Source organism: Lissotriton helveticus, chromosome 3_1 (assembly GCF_964261635.1).
Source record: "Lissotriton helveticus chromosome 3_1, aLisHel1.1, whole genome shotgun sequence".
In the NCBI taxonomy this organism is placed as follows: Eukaryota; Metazoa; Chordata; class Amphibia; order Caudata; family Salamandridae; genus Lissotriton; species Lissotriton helveticus.
In genome coordinates, this window is record NC_136061.1 from 1,764,720,699 (window position 1) to 1,764,738,451 (window position 17,753).

At 40.2% G+C, this 17,753-nt stretch overlaps 3 long non-coding RNA genes across 3 annotated transcripts; 2 read left to right on the top strand and 1 right to left on the bottom strand.

Moving 5' to 3' along the window:
* Positions 1-2,539: 2,539 nt before the first annotated feature.
* LOC144825125 (uncharacterized) lies at positions 2,540-3,348 on the bottom strand. The gene is made up of 4 exons (XR_013609288.1): positions 3,254-3,348; positions 3,074-3,159; positions 2,876-2,968; positions 2,540-2,644 (listed from the first exon to the last, which is right to left on the bottom strand). It is a non-coding gene; the product is annotated as an uncharacterized LOC144825125 (long non-coding RNA).
* Positions 3,349-9,700: 6,352 nt separating this feature from the next.
* Positions 9,701-10,509, top strand: LOC144825126 (uncharacterized). The gene is made up of 4 exons (XR_013609289.1): positions 9,701-9,795; positions 9,890-9,975; positions 10,081-10,173; positions 10,405-10,509. It is a non-coding gene; the product is annotated as an uncharacterized LOC144825126 (long non-coding RNA).
* A 5,227-nt stretch (positions 10,510-15,736) lies between these two features.
* Positions 15,737-16,545, top strand: LOC144825127 (uncharacterized). The gene is made up of 4 exons (XR_013609290.1): positions 15,737-15,831; positions 15,926-16,011; positions 16,117-16,209; positions 16,441-16,545. It is a non-coding gene; the product is annotated as an uncharacterized LOC144825127 (long non-coding RNA).
* Positions 16,546-17,753: the final 1,208 nt, after the last annotated feature.

Here is a 17,753-nt window from a genome sequence, read left to right on the forward strand (position 1 = left end):
TACAGCGGAGGGCTGGTTGCTGGCACGCTCGCCTAACGACCTCACTAATCTTTTAATAATTGCACAACTCAGCTGACAGAGAGCTGAGCTGCGCACTCTGTATGATTTTAATTGCGCTGTGCTGACGGCGAACATCGCGCTCTCTGTGTTTCCTTAATAAATTGTTGATGCTGAATGCAAGTATCATGGTTGCTTTTTAAAAGTTAATTTTAGACAAACTTACCTTGTTTTCCTCGCTCTTGACCCTGGTCCACCCCGGCTGTGTGCCGTTTGAGCGGAGGGTCAGTCTATGAGCGTCACTTCCGGCCAGGTCCTGCACCACTTCCGCCCTGCCTCCCCACCGTGCAGGTCAGCGGTCTAGTGGTTAACGGCAATTAGAGATATATGGCGACCTGGACCAAGCGCAGCGGACGAGCGCAGCGGGAGCGCCGACTTCGCGCCAAAGTCGCGCACAAGTCAAGCCCGTCTGCGCCCGTCCGCGGCCGACCGGGCCCAGGGCCCCGTCGTAATGCCCAACTATTGACATACTCTGTTGGGGAGCTTACTACTCTGCAGGGCCACTGGCCGCTATCAGAGTCAGTCCGCTGCCACATCGCCTCACTAGGCCTTACCCCCTCTCCCTTGACTCCCTTGTTCTCCCCCCCTGTATGCTTGCTACCGTCCCCTTCTTTGCCTGGCCCCCCTCCTCCCACCCCTCCTTTATCCATTATTTTGCTCAACACCAGGTCAGCGGTCAAACACCATCACGAGCTGTTCGTCCTGCTTGACTCTGAAAAGCCCGACTCACTGCTCTTGACCGAAACCTGGTTTTGTGACTCCTCCTTACCTGCTCTCTTGGCTGCCCTTCCCCCCTCCTATGTCGCCTTACGCGCCGACCGCCCAGCGGCTAGGACTGGTGGCGGCGTAGCTTTAATTGCCCGCTCAAATTATAATTTTCAAATTTTGCCATCCCCTCCCATCTTTTCCACTGAATACCTTGTGGCCCGCTCTTTCTCTTTTTCTCCTCCAATTACCTGTCTTCTAATGTATCGCCCACCCCAGCCTTCTTCTTTGTTTCTGCCAGCATTTCAAGACCTACTGGCCAACTTGGTGGTTAATTATGCCTCTGTCCTGGTGTCAGGTGATTTCAACTACTGGCCCTCGGACCCTCTAGAGTGCACCTCCTCTAAACAATTCACCGAATCCCTCCAGTCCTTGAACTTTGTCCCTCATGTATTTGTCCCCACACACTCCCATGGTCACACCTTAGACCAGGTTTGGTCCCTCAACCTCTCTGTTTCTCCTGTGTGTGTATTCCCTTGCTCTTGGTCTGATCATGACCTTATTTCCTTTTCTCTTGTCCTCAACCCCGTCATCAAGGTTCCACACGCCAAAAACACCTGGGCGAGGAATTGGAACCGGGTTGATTTCCCCACACTGACCTCCCTGCTTATGAATTCCTCTCCCAATCTCTCAGGTCTATCTTCCAATTTACAAGCCACTGCTATTAACACCTGGCTTGCTGGAAGCTGCGACTCGGTCGCTCCACTACGCCGCATTTCTACTCGACGGCTCAAGGACTCTAATAGGTGGTTCAGTGACGACTTAAAGGAACAAAAATTGGCCGTACGACAAGCCGAGAGGCAGTGGAGAAGAAACTACTGTCCCCTATTGAAAAACCAATATTCTTCATTGCTAACAGAGTACAAAAAAGCCATTTTAGCCACCAAAACTATATCAATCAATCAATCAATGACACTTATAGAGCGCGCTACATACCCGTAGGGTCTCAAGGCGCTTAGGAGAGGGGGGGGTGCCGCTACTGCTCGAACAGCCAGGTCTTCAGCTTCTTCCTGAAGGAGAGGTGGTCTTGGGTCAGGCGCAGGTCGGTCGGGAGGGAGTTCCAGGTCTTGGCGACCAGGTAGGAGAAGGACCTTCCTCCTGTAGTTGCTCTTCGGATGCGGGGGACTGCGGCGAGGGCGTGGTTGGCTGAACGGAGGTGGCGTTTGGGAGCGTAGAAGTTGATCCGGCTGTTGAGGTAGCTCGGGCCTTGGTCGTGTAGGGCTTTGTGTGCGTGGGTGAGGAGGCGGAAGGTAATTCTTTTGTTGACGGGGAGCCAGTGAAGGTCTCTCAGATGTCCGGAGATGTGGCTGTGACGTGGGATGTCGAGGATGAGTCTGGCTGAGGCGTTCTGGATCCGCTGGAGTCTATGTACTTCTCTACAAAAAATTTTCAACCAAATGGAGGATCCCCTAATAGTGAATGTCAGGGAGGGGGAGATAAAGTAACCAAACAGAAGTCCCTATGTTTAAAAGCAGCTTTAGATTGCTGAAGGAATAATCATACCAGGGGTTTCTTAAGGAGAGTTAGATCTGGGGCACACATGGCAGAGAGCCAAACGAAGTAAGCATTTAAACACTACAATATGATCAAGAGATAAGTATCAACAAAGAGATAAAAATTAATTCGAAATTTATTTGGACCTCCCAAATGGGTTACAATCTAAAAGATAATTAAAAACAACTAAGACAACCTTTCCGTAAAAGGATTGCAATTACAAATTAAAACAAACAAATGCAGTATGCAAAAACAAGTCGACGCGGCGTTTCGGTGGCTATCAATCTTTGCACCTTCCTCAGGACAAGCATACAATTTTTCACAGAATCTATAAGTCAAACAACAAGAATTTTAGTACCATGTTATCTATTACGCTCAAAATAGTACAGTTGGCTTACTCTTTTTTACTAATACAACAATCTTAAACCCCCTTCACCCTCTTATTTCTTATTTTAGGTAGTGTCTCTAGATGTTATCTAAACTATTTTCTCCAACCCCACTCTTTCATTTCAGAAAGAAAGTTGCATCATGTGGCTATTGAATATAGACAATCTGGTACCTGCAATATAGTTCCAGAATCAAGTTTGATTGGCATGTATCAATTACTCTCAGCATAGACCAGGAAATTGATGATTTGGGTCACGCTGGGAAGCTATAAGAATGATAAATCATTTATTGTAGCTCGATATCCATCAGGCATTTGGGTTTTAAACTATTAGTTCCACCATTGTATCCATGCTATGAGACAATCAATTACCTTTAAATATTGCCTCCACGTTTTCTATTTGCACGAAGGAACCACCGTTTATTGTGAACTTAGATCGTTCCGTTTGGTCAAGGGTCCTATCGGGAAAATACAATGATCCTTAATATTTATTAAGGTATATCGGTCGAACAGTATTTCATAGGGGCATTTATTTGTCCGCAGTGTACTCACCAACAGATAATGTTTCACGTTGGCACTGTGTTCTTTAGATTGTGTACTTCCACTCTGTGGTTCTATTAGTCAGAATACCAGTATCTGGGAAAATAAAATTAGATTCAACCAGATAGGAAAAACAAAAGTTCCGATCTTTCCACACAACGTGCATCCATGAGCTCGTCATTCAGATTCTGTCTTAAGTTGTTATTTAGAGAAATGGGATCATGTCATCAGAGTTATATTTATTTTAATCACCTGCTAACTCACAATATGGGGTTTCCTTGCAACCTTATTGCCCCTTGTTATTCATAGAATTATGCAAGTGTTGTTTCCCCAATTCCCCTTGTAATTATTTGTTAGTCAAAAAATAAATAAATTAAGCAACACATTCGGTCCCCTTAGTTAACCCAAAAGCCCTCTTAGGGCTTAGCATCCCACTATGTATTGCCGCTTTCTGACTCTGGTGATCGAGCTGGTAGGGGCCCTGATTTACGTAAAGCTCTTATGGTCCATACCTATAGTCTCCTGGTCGGCCTCCCTGTTCCTCCGTGCGTCCGCCTCCGTCTTGATTCAAAGGGTGAACTAACACCTCGGACGTCTCGTTTTTAAGCTGGCTCTCCTCAGGTTAACCCGGAAGTGAAAGCCTGAATTTCTGAATTAAGTTTATTTTCTCTCAACAGAGGCTCTCAGATGGGCGGATAATGTTGATTATTACTTCCTATGTTCTTACTTATTACCGGACTTGTTAGCGAATCTATTTAACTTATAATTTGTAGTATCCCAAGACCCGGAAGTGATTACCGGGGATTTTCATATTTCGAGCGGTGTATTCCGATGATATTACCATGGACATGGCCTGTATTTTTGTAAATTATTCTTCTGCGTACTATTTCTTTGCTTTCCTTCTTTACTTTAATTCCAAAAAGATGTTCTTTTGATCGTACGAAGTTCTGCAATAATATATGCATTTATTTACGCGGCCATCTTGGATTGGGTAATTTAAAAATCGAGGAGCGGACTGGCTTCTCGCATCGCCTGTTGCAGGTATCGGCGTTAAGGCAGTTTGACATCAAGTTTCATACCTGAAACTGCCTATTCCGTTGCTACGTTAGTTATTCATAATGAATACACTATTCCCCCTTAATTGCCGGCCTCTATGAGCGAGTTCGTAACATAATCAGTGAGTCAATAAAATGATAAGTGTCGGCCATTTTCGATTGGGGTGGTTTTACTCTACATGAAGAGGTGGGGTATTTTCCCATTAGAATACATACAATTTCAAATACGACCACCTAAATGTTCACATCCCTTTACAATGAGAAATTTATGTCAAACAGAATCATGCTCGAATTATATATATCATATTGTAGTGTTTAAATGCTTACTTCGTTTGGCTCTCTGCCATGTGTGCCCCAGATCTAACTCTCCTTAAGAAACCCCTGGTATGATTATTCCTTCAGCAATCTAAAGCTGCTTTTAAACATAGGGACTTCTGTTTGGTTACTTTATCTCCCCCTCCCTGACATTCACTATTAGGGGATCCTCCATTTGGTTGAAAACTTTGTATGCACAGCTTGTTAGCTGGGAGGTCTATTTTCTCTACCATCATTGATATGGTACAAAACGTCCCTAATTGATAATGGACGCACTTAAAACCTATGGTTTTTCCGAAGAGGAGTTTAACAAAATTGTAAACGGTACCTCAAAAAACTTTACATCGGTTACTAGTTCCAACAATGATGATGATAAATGGCGGGAGTTGTGGAATAATAAAAAGAAATTAGTCCGCACTGAGCTACATGCAGACTTTCTTATTGACTATCTAAAGAAAGGCATAATACCAAATGGCCTTCAAATTAAAAATGAACCAGGAGTTTTTATACGCCATCCTAAATTCATAGAAAACTGGACCCTGATTGCAAATAGGTGCAGCAGGGACTGGATGTTGCTTATAATTGAAACTGCTAACACCGTCCTGATAGTGGAAAGAAAAGAAATAGATGACTTAGAAGCCAAATTAGATAGCAATGCATATGAAGATGCAAAGAAAAAACTAGAGGAAATCCAAAGGGATGTAACAGGGTATAGGGACTTCCTCTATGGGAAAAAACTGACCAAACTTAATAAAGACATTGCTAACTACAATACAGAGGTAATTTACCCATATACACAGAAAGATTTTTTCGATCGCCCGAGAGAGAATTTTCATAATAGGAATAACTGGCAACAACCGCGCAGAACATATCCCAAGAAGAGAGTAGGATTTAGCGACTCTTCATACACAAGCACAGACTCAGAAAATGACTCCAGAAATGATAAAAACAAAGATGGAGAAGCCAACTCTACCCCAGCCCGAGAATCCTTGCCTTTTTTAGGACAACGGGGCCGGGGAAATTATCAACAGCAGCAGAGAGGGAATGGAAGAGGGAAATTCTACCCTCAACCTCAACAACAGAGGAGATATTACACAAGGAGCCAACCCAAGTGGGATTAAACCAGAAAGCTGCTATCATAAATCTTTCGGATATTACTCTAACTGCAGTTGAAAATTCAGTTTTAGAAAAAGGATTAGGATTTGCTATTAATACCAATGTTGATAAGTACAATTTGGAAAGAGACCTACAAGGGTTTTTTAGGAAAATAAGATTGCATGAGTTTTTTAAAGATAAACCACCCAGACAGGGACCCAACAATAAATCTGGATTAAAACCAAAGTCAGTTTGGACTCCTAACATAAGTATGGTAAATAAACAGGTAGATTTATTTGAAAGAGCGGTGGAAAGTAATATTGCTGATCTGTTAACTCATCCATTAAAAGGACCCAGCAATATGAGTAGGGATGAAAGATTAGCTTTAAAGAACCTGGAAAATAACCAAGATCTGACTATCAAACCAGGGGATAAAGGGGGTAGCATAGTACTCATGCAAACTGAGAAGTATAATAACAAAATGCTCCTCCTCTTAAATAATCCCGAACATTACTGTAAATCTAATTGGTCGGAGTGGAATGCATTGATCACTAGGGTAAATATCCTGCTTGACTACGCAAAGGAAGATGAAGTTATCTGTATAGATGAATATAAATTCCTTAAAAATGAGAGTCCGGTTATTCCTGCCCTGTATGGGCTCCCTAAGATACATAAGAATATGAAAGACCCACCAATGCGGCCTATAGTGTCCAGCATTAATTCTATAACCGAACCTCTGAGTAAGTATATAGATAGATTCCTTCAACCCATTGTGCAGACTCAGAAAGCCTATATCAAAGATACCACCCATATGATAGAGAAAATAGAGGGAATATCATATAACCCCATAACCCAATGGTTGGTCACAATGGATATAGAGGCCCTATATACAAACATTCCGCAAGACGATACCATCAAAATGTTAGAAGACCTACTCAGAATAGGTGATGAGGACCTGAATGACCACTCTACATTTATTTTGGAGTGTGCAGAAATTATTTTAAAAAACAATATTTTTATATTCAGAAATGAGTTATTTAAGCAAATTAAAGGGACCAGTATGGGCGCGACATGTGCGCCGAGTCTGGCATGTCTTTACGTGGCAGCATTTGAAGACAAACATATATATAATGACATGGCACCTTTCAGCGAGAATATAACATGTTGGTCGAGATATATCGACGACGTTTTTTTCATTTGGAGCGGAACAGAGGAGATGCTGATCGAATTTATAACATGGCTGAATCTAGGTGATAGTAATCTGAGATTCACCTCAAACTATAACAAAGAGACAATTGAATTCCTCGATATTAAGATCAGAGTAGAAGACGGAACCCTAGGGGTAGATCTCTACACGAAACCGTCTGATAGAAACACCCTGCTGCATTACAAAAGCAACCATCCAAGGAGTCAGAAAGATAATATTCCCTTTGGACAATTTTTAAGAATAAGACGGAATTGCAGCAATATTAAGGATTTCGAAAAACATGCTAATACTCTATCTGAGAAACTCAAGAACCGCGGATACCCGAAGGGGTTAATTAAAAAAGCGTACAAACGCGCAAAATATTACAACAGAGATGCGCTGTTTGACAAAAATAAAAAGATATCAGAAAAGAAGGACCAACTAATTTTTGTGACAAACTACAGTGTGGCCAGTAATAAAATAAAAAACATCATCAACCGCAATTGGTCCCTTTTGAAAGATAAACAGGGGACAAAATTTGAAAAACCAATGTTTAGCTTTCGTAGGAATAAGACCATAAAAAATTGCCTGGTACATACTTTCAAAGAAAACAAACCAGAACCTTTCCCAACAATTCAAAAAACCCCTCTCCCAACAGGTAATTTCACCTGCAATATGTGTTCTAACTGTGAGTCACTAATAAAAGGGAATACCATCATACATAATGGTCTAAAACATAAATTGAAAAGCTTTATGAACTGTAGGACAAAAAATATGATATATATGGTGAAGTGTCCTTGTGACAAAATATACATTGGAGAGACTGCTAGGGAGATCAGAACCCGAATCACGGAACATAAATCCGCAATTCGTACGAAGAAACAAACTGCTCCCTTAGTGGAACATTGGCTTGCACATAATCACAGCATCAGTGATCTCAAATGGTGTGGAGTAGAAGCAATCACCCAAAATATGAGAGGTGGTGACACCACAATCAAACGTAAGAAAAGGGAACAATTCTACATGTCTCTATTTAATTCTTTCAGAACTGGGCTGAATAATAGAGAAGAATGGGAAAGACTCATTATATAAAAGCCTTCAGACTGGCATGACAGTGCACAAAACGATATGTATATATGTGATAACCGCTGGATTACTGTTTGCAATCAGTGCCATTTGGTGTACTTAAAAGATTGTGCAAAAAAAAAAAAAAAAAAAAAAAAAAAAAAGGGATACAATAAGAATAAATGACCTATATGAACAGCAAGGCAACATGACATATGAATAATGATGATAAAGTAAGAAGCATGAATAATTTCCACAAGATGCTGTGCCGTAACTGTAATTATTACTGTATGATCATTACGACTAGTTGCAATATAGTGTTGTCAAGCATACTGCCTTTGGTCTTACAATAATGTTTTGAAATTTTCCTTTTTTTAAAGAATTCTTTCGCAATTATTTGATGTGCACTGTTAAATGTCACTTCTCATATAAAATACACCGACACTGTTGTTGATATGTAAATGTTGGATTCCAGTGTGGCCATCTGTAAAAAATATATATAATTCGAGCATGATTCTGTTTGACATAAATTTCTCATTGTAAAGGGATGTGAACATTTAGGTGGTCGTATTTGAAATTGTATGTATTCTAATGGGAAAATACCCCACCTCTTCATGTAGAGTAAAACCACCCCAATCGAAAATGGCCGACACTTATCATTTTATTGACTCACTGATTATGTTACGAACTCGCTCATAGAGGCCGGCAATTAAGGGGGAATAGTGTATTCATTATGAATAACTAACGTAGCAACGGAATAGGCAGTTTCAGGTATGAAACTTGATGTCAAACTGCCTTAACGCCGATACCTGCAACAGGCGATGCGAGAAGCCAGTCCGCTCCTCGATTTTTAAATTACCCAATCCAAGATGGCCGCGTAAATAAATGCATATATTATTGCAGAACTTCGTACGATCAAAAGAACATCTTTTTGGAATTAAAGTAAAGAAGGAAAGCAAAGAAATAGTACGCAGAAGAATAATTTACAAAAATACAGGCCATGTCCATGGTAATATCATCGGAATACACCGCTCGAAATATGAAAATCCCCGGTAATCACTTCCGGGTCTTGGGATACTACAAATTATAAGTTAAATAGATTCGCTAACAAGTCCGGTAATAAGTAAGAACATAGGAAGTAATAATCAACATTATCCGCCCATCTGAGAGCCTCTGTTGAGAGAAAATAAACTTAATTCAGAAATTCAGGCTTTCACTTCCGGGTTAACCTGAGGAGAGCCAGCTTAAAAACGAGACGTCCGAGGTGTTAGTTCACCCTTTGAATCAAGACGGAGGCGGACGCACGGAGGAACAGGGAGGCCGACCAGGAGACTATAGGTATGGACCATAAGAGCTTTACGTAAATCAGGGCCCCTACCAGCTCGATCACCAGAGTCAGAAAGCGGCAATACATAGTGGGATGCTAAGCCCTAAGAGGGCTTTTGGGTTAACTAAGGGGACCGAATGTGTTGCTTAATTTATTTATTTTTTGACTAACAAATAATTACAAGGGGAATTGGGGAAACAACACTTGCATAATTCTATGAATAACAAGGGGCAATAAGGTTGCAAGGAAACCCCATATTGTGAGTTAGCAGGTGATTAAAATAAATATAACTCTGATGACATGATCCCATTTCTCTAAATAACAACTTAAGACAGAATCTGAATGACGAGCTCATGGATGCACGTTGTGTGGAAAGATCGGAACTTTTGTTTTTCCTATCTGGTTGAATCTAATTTTATTTTCCCAGATACTGGTATTCTGACTAATAGAACCACAGAGTGGAAGTACACAATCTAAAGAACACAGTGCCAACGTGAAACATTATCTGTTGGTGAGTACACTGCGGACAAATAAATGCCCCTATGAAATACTGTTCGACCGATATACCTTAATAAATATTAAGGATCATTGTATTTTCCCGATAGGACCCTTGACCAAACGGAACGATCTAAGTTCACAATAAACGGTGGTTCCTTCGTGCAAATAGAAAACGTGGAGGCAATATTTAAAGGTAATTGATTGTCTCATAGCATGGATACAATGGTGGAACTAATAGTTTAAAACCCAAATGCCTGATGGATATCGAGCTACAATAAATGATTTATCATTCTTATAGCTTCCCAGCGTGACCCAAATCATCAATTTCCTGGTCTATGCTGAGAGTAATTGATACATGCCAATCAAACTTGATTCTGGAACTATATTGCAGGTACCAGATTGTCTATATTCAATAGCCACATGATGCAACTTTCTTTCTGAAATGAAAGAGTGGGGTTGGAGAAAATAGTTTAGATAACATCTAGAGACACTACCTAAAATAAGAAATAAGAGGGTGAAGGGGGTTTAAGATTGTTGTATTAGTAAAAAAGAGTAAGCCAACTGTACTATTTTGAGCGTAATAGATAACATGGTACTAAAATTCTTGTTGTTTGACTTATAGATTCTGTGAAAAATTGTATGCTTGTCCTGAGGAAGGTGCAAAGATTGATAGCCACCGAAACGCCGCGTCGACTTGTTTTTGCATACTGCATTTGTTTGTTTTAATTTGTAATTGCAATCCTTTTACGGAAAGGTTGTCTTAGTTGTTTTTAATTATCTTTTAGATTGTAACCCATTTGGGAGGTCCAAATAAATTTCGAATTAATTTTTATCTCTTTGTTGATACTTATCTCTTGATCATATTGTAGTGTTTAAATGCTTACTTCGTTTGGCTCTCTGCCATGTGTGCCCCAGATCTAACTCTCCTTAAGAAACCCCTGGTATGATTATTCCTTCAGCAATCTAAAGCTGCTTTTAAACATAGGGACTTCTGTTTGGTTACTTTATCTCCCCCTCCCTGACATTCACTATTAGGGGATCCTCCATTTGGTTGAAAACTTTGTATGCACAGCTTGTTAGCTGGGAGGTCTATTTTCTCTACCATCATTGATATGGTACAAAACGTCCCTAATTGATAATGGACGCACTTAAAACCTATGGTTTTTCCGAAGAGGAGTTTAACAAAATTGTAAACGGTACCTCAAAAAACTTTACATCGGTTACTAGTTCCAACAATGATGATGATAAATGGCGGGAGTTGTGGAATAATAAAAAGAAATTAGTCCGCACTGAGCTACATGCAGACTTTCTTATTGACTATCTAAAGAAAGGCATAATACCAAATGGCCTTCAAATTAAAAATGAACCAGGAGTTTTTATACGCCATCCTAAATTCATAGAAAACTGGACCCTGATTGCAAATAGGTGCAGCAGGGACTGGATGTTGCTTATAATTGAAACTGCTAACACCGTCCTGATAGTGGAAAGAAAAGAAATAGATGACTTAGAAGCCAAATTAGATAGCAATGCATATGAAGATGCAAAGAAAAAACTAGAGGAAATCCAAAGGGATGTAACAGGGTATAGGGACTTCCTCTATGGGAAAAAACTGACCAAACTTAATAAAGACATTGCTAACTACAATACAGAGGTAATTTACCCATATACACAGAAAGATTTTTTCGATCGCCCGAGAGAGAATTTTCATAATAGGAATAACTGGCAACAACCGCGCAGAACATATCCCAAGAAGAGAGTAGGATTTAGCGACTCTTCATACACAAGCACAGACTCAGAAAATGACTCCAGAAATGATAAAAACAAAGATGGAGAAGCCAACTCTACCCCAGCCCGAGAATCCTTGCCTTTTTTAGGACAACGGGGCCGGGGAAATTATCAACAGCAGCAGAGAGGGAATGGAAGAGGGAAATTCTACCCTCAACCTCAACAACAGAGGAGATATTACACAAGGAGCCAACCCAAGTGGGATTAAACCAGAAAGCTGCTATCATAAATCTTTCGGATATTACTCTAACTGCAGTTGAAAATTCAGTTTTAGAAAAAGGATTAGGATTTGCTATTAATACCAATGTTGATAAGTACAATTTGGAAAGAGACCTACAAGGGTTTTTTAGGAAAATAAGATTGCATGAGTTTTTTAAAGATAAACCACCCAGACAGGGACCCAACAATAAATCTGGATTAAAACCAAAGTCAGTTTGGACTCCTAACATAAGTATGGTAAATAAACAGGTAGATTTATTTGAAAGAGCGGTGGAAAGTAATATTGCTGATCTGTTAACTCATCCATTAAAAGGACCCAGCAATATGAGTAGGGATGAAAGATTAGCTTTAAAGAACCTGGAAAATAACCAAGATCTGACTATCAAACCAGGGGATAAAGGGGGTAGCATAGTACTCATGCAAACTGAGAAGTATAATAACAAAATGCTCCTCCTCTTAAATAATCCCGAACATTACTGTAAATCTAATTGGTCGGAGTGGAATGCATTGATCACTAGGGTAAATATCCTGCTTGACTACGCAAAGGAAGATGAAGTTATCTGTATAGATGAATATAAATTCCTTAAAAATGAGAGTCCGGTTATTCCTGCCCTGTATGGGCTCCCTAAGATACATAAGAATATGAAAGACCCACCAATGCGGCCTATAGTGTCCAGCATTAATTCTATAACCGAACCTCTGAGTAAGTATATAGATAGATTCCTTCAACCCATTGTGCAGACTCAGAAAGCCTATATCAAAGATACCACCCATATGATAGAGAAAATAGAGGGAATATCATATAACCCCATAACCCAATGGTTGGTCACAATGGATATAGAGGCCCTATATACAAACATTCCGCAAGACGATACCATCAAAATGTTAGAAGACCTACTCAGAATAGGTGATGAGGACCTGAATGACCACTCTACATTTATTTTGGAGTGTGCAGAAATTATTTTAAAAAACAATATTTTTATATTCAGAAATGAGTTATTTAAGCAAATTAAAGGGACCAGTATGGGCGCGACATGTGCGCCGAGTCTGGCATGTCTTTACGTGGCAGCATTTGAAGACAAACATATATATAATGACATGGCACCTTTCAGCGAGAATATAACATGTTGGTCGAGATATATCGACGACGTTTTTTTCATTTGGAGCGGAACAGAGGAGATGCTGATCGAATTTATAACATGGCTGAATCTAGGTGATAGTAATCTGAGATTCACCTCAAACTATAACAAAGAGACAATTGAATTCCTCGATATTAAGATCAGAGTAGAAGACGGAACCCTAGGGGTAGATCTCTACACGAAACCGTCTGATAGAAACACCCTGCTGCATTACAAAAGCAACCATCCAAGGAGTCAGAAAGATAATATTCCCTTTGGACAATTTTTAAGAATAAGACGGAATTGCAGCAATATTAAGGATTTCGAAAAACATGCTAATACTCTATCTGAGAAACTCAAGAACCGCGGATACCCGAAGGGGTTAATTAAAAAAGCGTACAAACGCGCAAAATATTACAACAGAGATGCGCTGTTTGACAAAAATAAAAAGATATCAGAAAAGAAGGACCAACTAATTTTTGTGACAAACTACAGTGTGGCCAGTAATAAAATAAAAAACATCATCAACCGCAATTGGTCCCTTTTGAAAGATAAACAGGGGACAAAATTTGAAAAACCAATGTTTAGCTTTCGTAGGAATAAGACCATAAAAAATTGCCTGGTACATACTTTCAAAGAAAACAAACCAGAACCTTTCCCAACAATTCAAAAAACCCCTCTCCCAACAGGTAATTTCACCTGCAATATGTGTTCTAACTGTGAGTCACTAATAAAAGGGAATACCATCATACATAATGGTCTAAAACATAAATTGAAAAGCTTTATGAACTGTAGGACAAAAAATATGATATATATGGTGAAGTGTCCTTGTGACAAAATATACATTGGAGAGACTGCTAGGGAGATCAGAACCCGAATCACGGAACATAAATCCGCAATTCGTACGAAGAAACAAACTGCTCCCTTAGTGGAACATTGGCTTGCACATAATCACAGCATCAGTGATCTCAAATGGTGTGGAGTAGAAGCAATCACCCAAAATATGAGAGGTGGTGACACCACAATCAAACGTAAGAAAAGGGAACAATTCTACATGTCTCTATTTAATTCTTTCAGAACTGGGCTGAATAATAGAGAAGAATGGGAAAGACTCATTATATAAAAGCCTTCAGACTGGCATGACAGTGCACAAAACGATATGTATATATGTGATAACCGCTGGATTACTGTTTGCAATCAGTGCCATTTGGTGTACTTAAAAGATTGTGCAAAAAAAAAAAAAAAAAAAAAAAGGGATACAATAAGAATAAATGACCTATATGAACAGCAAGGCAACATGACATATGAATAATGATGATAAAGTAAGAAGCATGAATAATTTCCACAAGATGCTGTGCCGTAACTGTAATTATTACTGTATGATCATTACGACTAGTTGCAATATAGTGTTGTCAAGCATACTGCCTTTGGTCTTACAATAATGTTTTGAAATTTTCCTTTTTTTAAAGAATTCTTTCGCAATTATTTGATGTGCACTGTTAAATGTCACTTCTCATATAAAATACACCGACACTGTTGTTGATATGTAAATGTTGGATTCCAGTGTGGCCATCTGTAAAAAATATATATAATTCGAGCATGATTCTGTTTGACATAAATTTCTCATTGTAAAGGGATGTGAACATTTAGGTGGTCGTATTTGAAATTGTATGTATTCTAATGGGAAAATACCCCACCTCTTCATGTAGAGTAAAACCACCCCAATCGAAAATGGCCGACACTTATCATTTTATTGACTCACTGATTATGTTACGAACTCGCTCATAGAGGCCGGCAATTAAGGGGGAATAGTGTATTCATTATGAATAACTAACGTAGCAACGGAATAGGCAGTTTCAGGTATGAAACTTGATGTCAAACTGCCTTAACGCCGATACCTGCAACAGGCGATGCGAGAAGCCAGTCCGCTCCTCGATTTTTAAATTACCCAATCCAAGATGGCCGCGTAAATAAATGCATATATTATTGCAGAACTTCGTACGATCAAAAGAACATCTTTTTGGAATTAAAGTAAAGAAGGAAAGCAAAGAAATAGTACGCAGAAGAATAATTTACAAAAATACAGGCCATGTCCATGGTAATATCATCGGAATACACCGCTCGAAATATGAAAATCCCCGGTAATCACTTCCGGGTCTTGGGATACTACAAATTATAAGTTAAATAGATTCGCTAACAAGTCCGGTAATAAGTAAGAACATAGGAAGTAATAATCAACATTATCCGCCCATCTGAGAGCCTCTGTTGAGAGAAAATAAACTTAATTCAGAAATTCAGGCTTTCACTTCCGGGTTAACCTGAGGAGAGCCAGCTTAAAAACGAGACGTCCGAGGTGTTAGTTCACCCTTTGAATCAAGACGGAGGCGGACGCACGGAGGAACAGGGAGGCCGACCAGGAGACTATAGGTATGGACCATAAGAGCTTTACGTAAATCAGGGCCCCTACCAGCTCGATCACCAGAGTCAGAAAGCGGCAATACATAGTGGGATGCTAAGCCCTAAGAGGGCTTTTGGGTTAACTAAGGGGACCGAATGTGTTGCTTAATTTATTTATTTTTTGACTAACAAATAATTACAAGGGGAATTGGGGAAACAACACTTGCATAATTCTATGAATAACAAGGGGCAATAAGGTTGCAAGGAAACCCCATATTGTGAGTTAGCAGGTGATTAAAATAAATATAACTCTGATGACATGATCCCATTTCTCTAAATAACAACTTAAGACAGAATCTGAATGACGAGCTCATGGATGCACGTTGTGTGGAAAGATCGGAACTTTTGTTTTTCCTATCTGGTTGAATCTAATTTTATTTTCCCAGATACTGGTATTCTGACTAATAGAACCACAGAGTGGAAGTACACAATCTAAAGAACACAGTGCCAACGTGAAACATTATCTGTTGGTGAGTACACTGCGGACAAATAAATGCCCCTATGAAATACTGTTCGACCGATATACCTTAATAAATATTAAGGATCATTGTATTTTCCCGATAGGACCCTTGACCAAACGGAACGATCTAAGTTCACAATAAACGGTGGTTCCTTCGTGCAAATAGAAAACGTGGAGGCAATATTTAAAGGTAATTGATTGTCTCATAGCATGGATACAATGGTGGAACTAATAGTTTAAAACCCAAATGCCTGATGGATATCGAGCTACAATAAATGATTTATCATTCTTATAGCTTCCCAGCGTGACCCAAATCATCAATTTCCTGGTCTATGCTGAGAGTAATTGATACATGCCAATCAAACTTGATTCTGGAACTATATTGCAGGTACCAGATTGTCTATATTCAATAGCCACATGATGCAACTTTCTTTCTGAAATGAAAGAGTGGGGTTGGAGAAAATAGTTTAGATAACATCTAGAGACACTACCTAAAATAAGAAATAAGAGGGTGAAGGGGGTTTAAGATTGTTGTATTAGTAAAAAAGAGTAAGCCAACTGTACTATTTTGAGCGTAATAGATAACATGGTACTAAAATTCTTGTTGTTTGACTTATAGATTCTGTGAAAAATTGTATGCTTGTCCTGAGGAAGGTGCAAAGATTGATAGCCACCGAAACGCCGCGTCGACTTGTTTTTGCATACTGCATTTGTTTGTTTTAATTTGTAATTGCAATCCTTTTACGGAAAGGTTGTCTTAGTTGTTTTTAATTATCTTTTAGATTGTAACCCATTTGGGAGGTCCAAATAAATTTCGAATTAATTTTTATCTCTTTGTTGATACTTATCTCTTGATCATATTGTAGTGTTTAAATGCTTACTTCGTTTGGCTCTCTGCCATGTGTGCCCCAGATCTAACTCTCCTTAAGAAACCCCTGGTATGATTATTCCTTCAGCAATCTAAAGCTGCTTTTAAACATAGGGACTTCTGTTTGGTTACTTCTCTACAAAAATTCATTCAGCTGAAAATAAACCCAGGGAGATTTTCACCATAGTTAACGATTTAGCCTACTTGGACAGGGCCTTACCCCAATCTCCTCCTACTCAGGCCCTGTGTGACCAACTAAATTTCTATTTTCTGGACAAGATTGCAACTATCAAGGCAAATATCCCCCCTCCCTCTTCTAATTTTGTTGACCCTCTCCCCCCTACTGTTCAGTCCCGTCTCACCTCAATTCCTCCCCTCACCAAAGAAATATTTTTAGAGATGCTGCCTAAAGTCAAATCTGGCTCTCCCGCAGACATCTGTCCGGCACGAATTCTACAACAGATTTACTCTGCCTGCCCCCAGCCCCCAATCACTTTCCTCAATAGCTCTCTTACCCAGGGAGTCGTGATCCCCGCACTTAAATCAGCTACAATAGTGCCCATTTTAAAGAAGCCCGGCGCTGACCCGTCCACTCCAGTCAATTACCGCCCCATTTCCCTACTGCCCTACTTGGGGAAGGTGCTTGAGCGCCATGTCACCTCGGTACTCAGCACCCATGTAGAGGTAAATGGAGGCTTGGCGTCTCGTCAGGCCGGCTTCCGCCCTAGGCACTCTACCGAATCCGTTGTGGTGTCGGTCCTGGACAATCTCAGGGAAGGCATGGACCGGAATAAACATCAGGCGCTGGTGCTCCTCGATCTCTCCGCCGCTTTTGACACGGTGGACCATACCATCTTACTTTCACGTGTCAGAGCGGCGAGAATCGAGGGCTCAGCCCTGGTCTGGCTATCGTCCTTCCTGAGGGACCGCACCCAGGCGATTCGGTTGGGGGATTTCACGACTGCCCCACTCCACGTCACTTGTGGTGTTCCCCAGGGTTCCTCACTTTCTCCTTTACTCTTCAACCTATACATTTCTCCTTTAATCTTTGCTCTCCAGCAGCT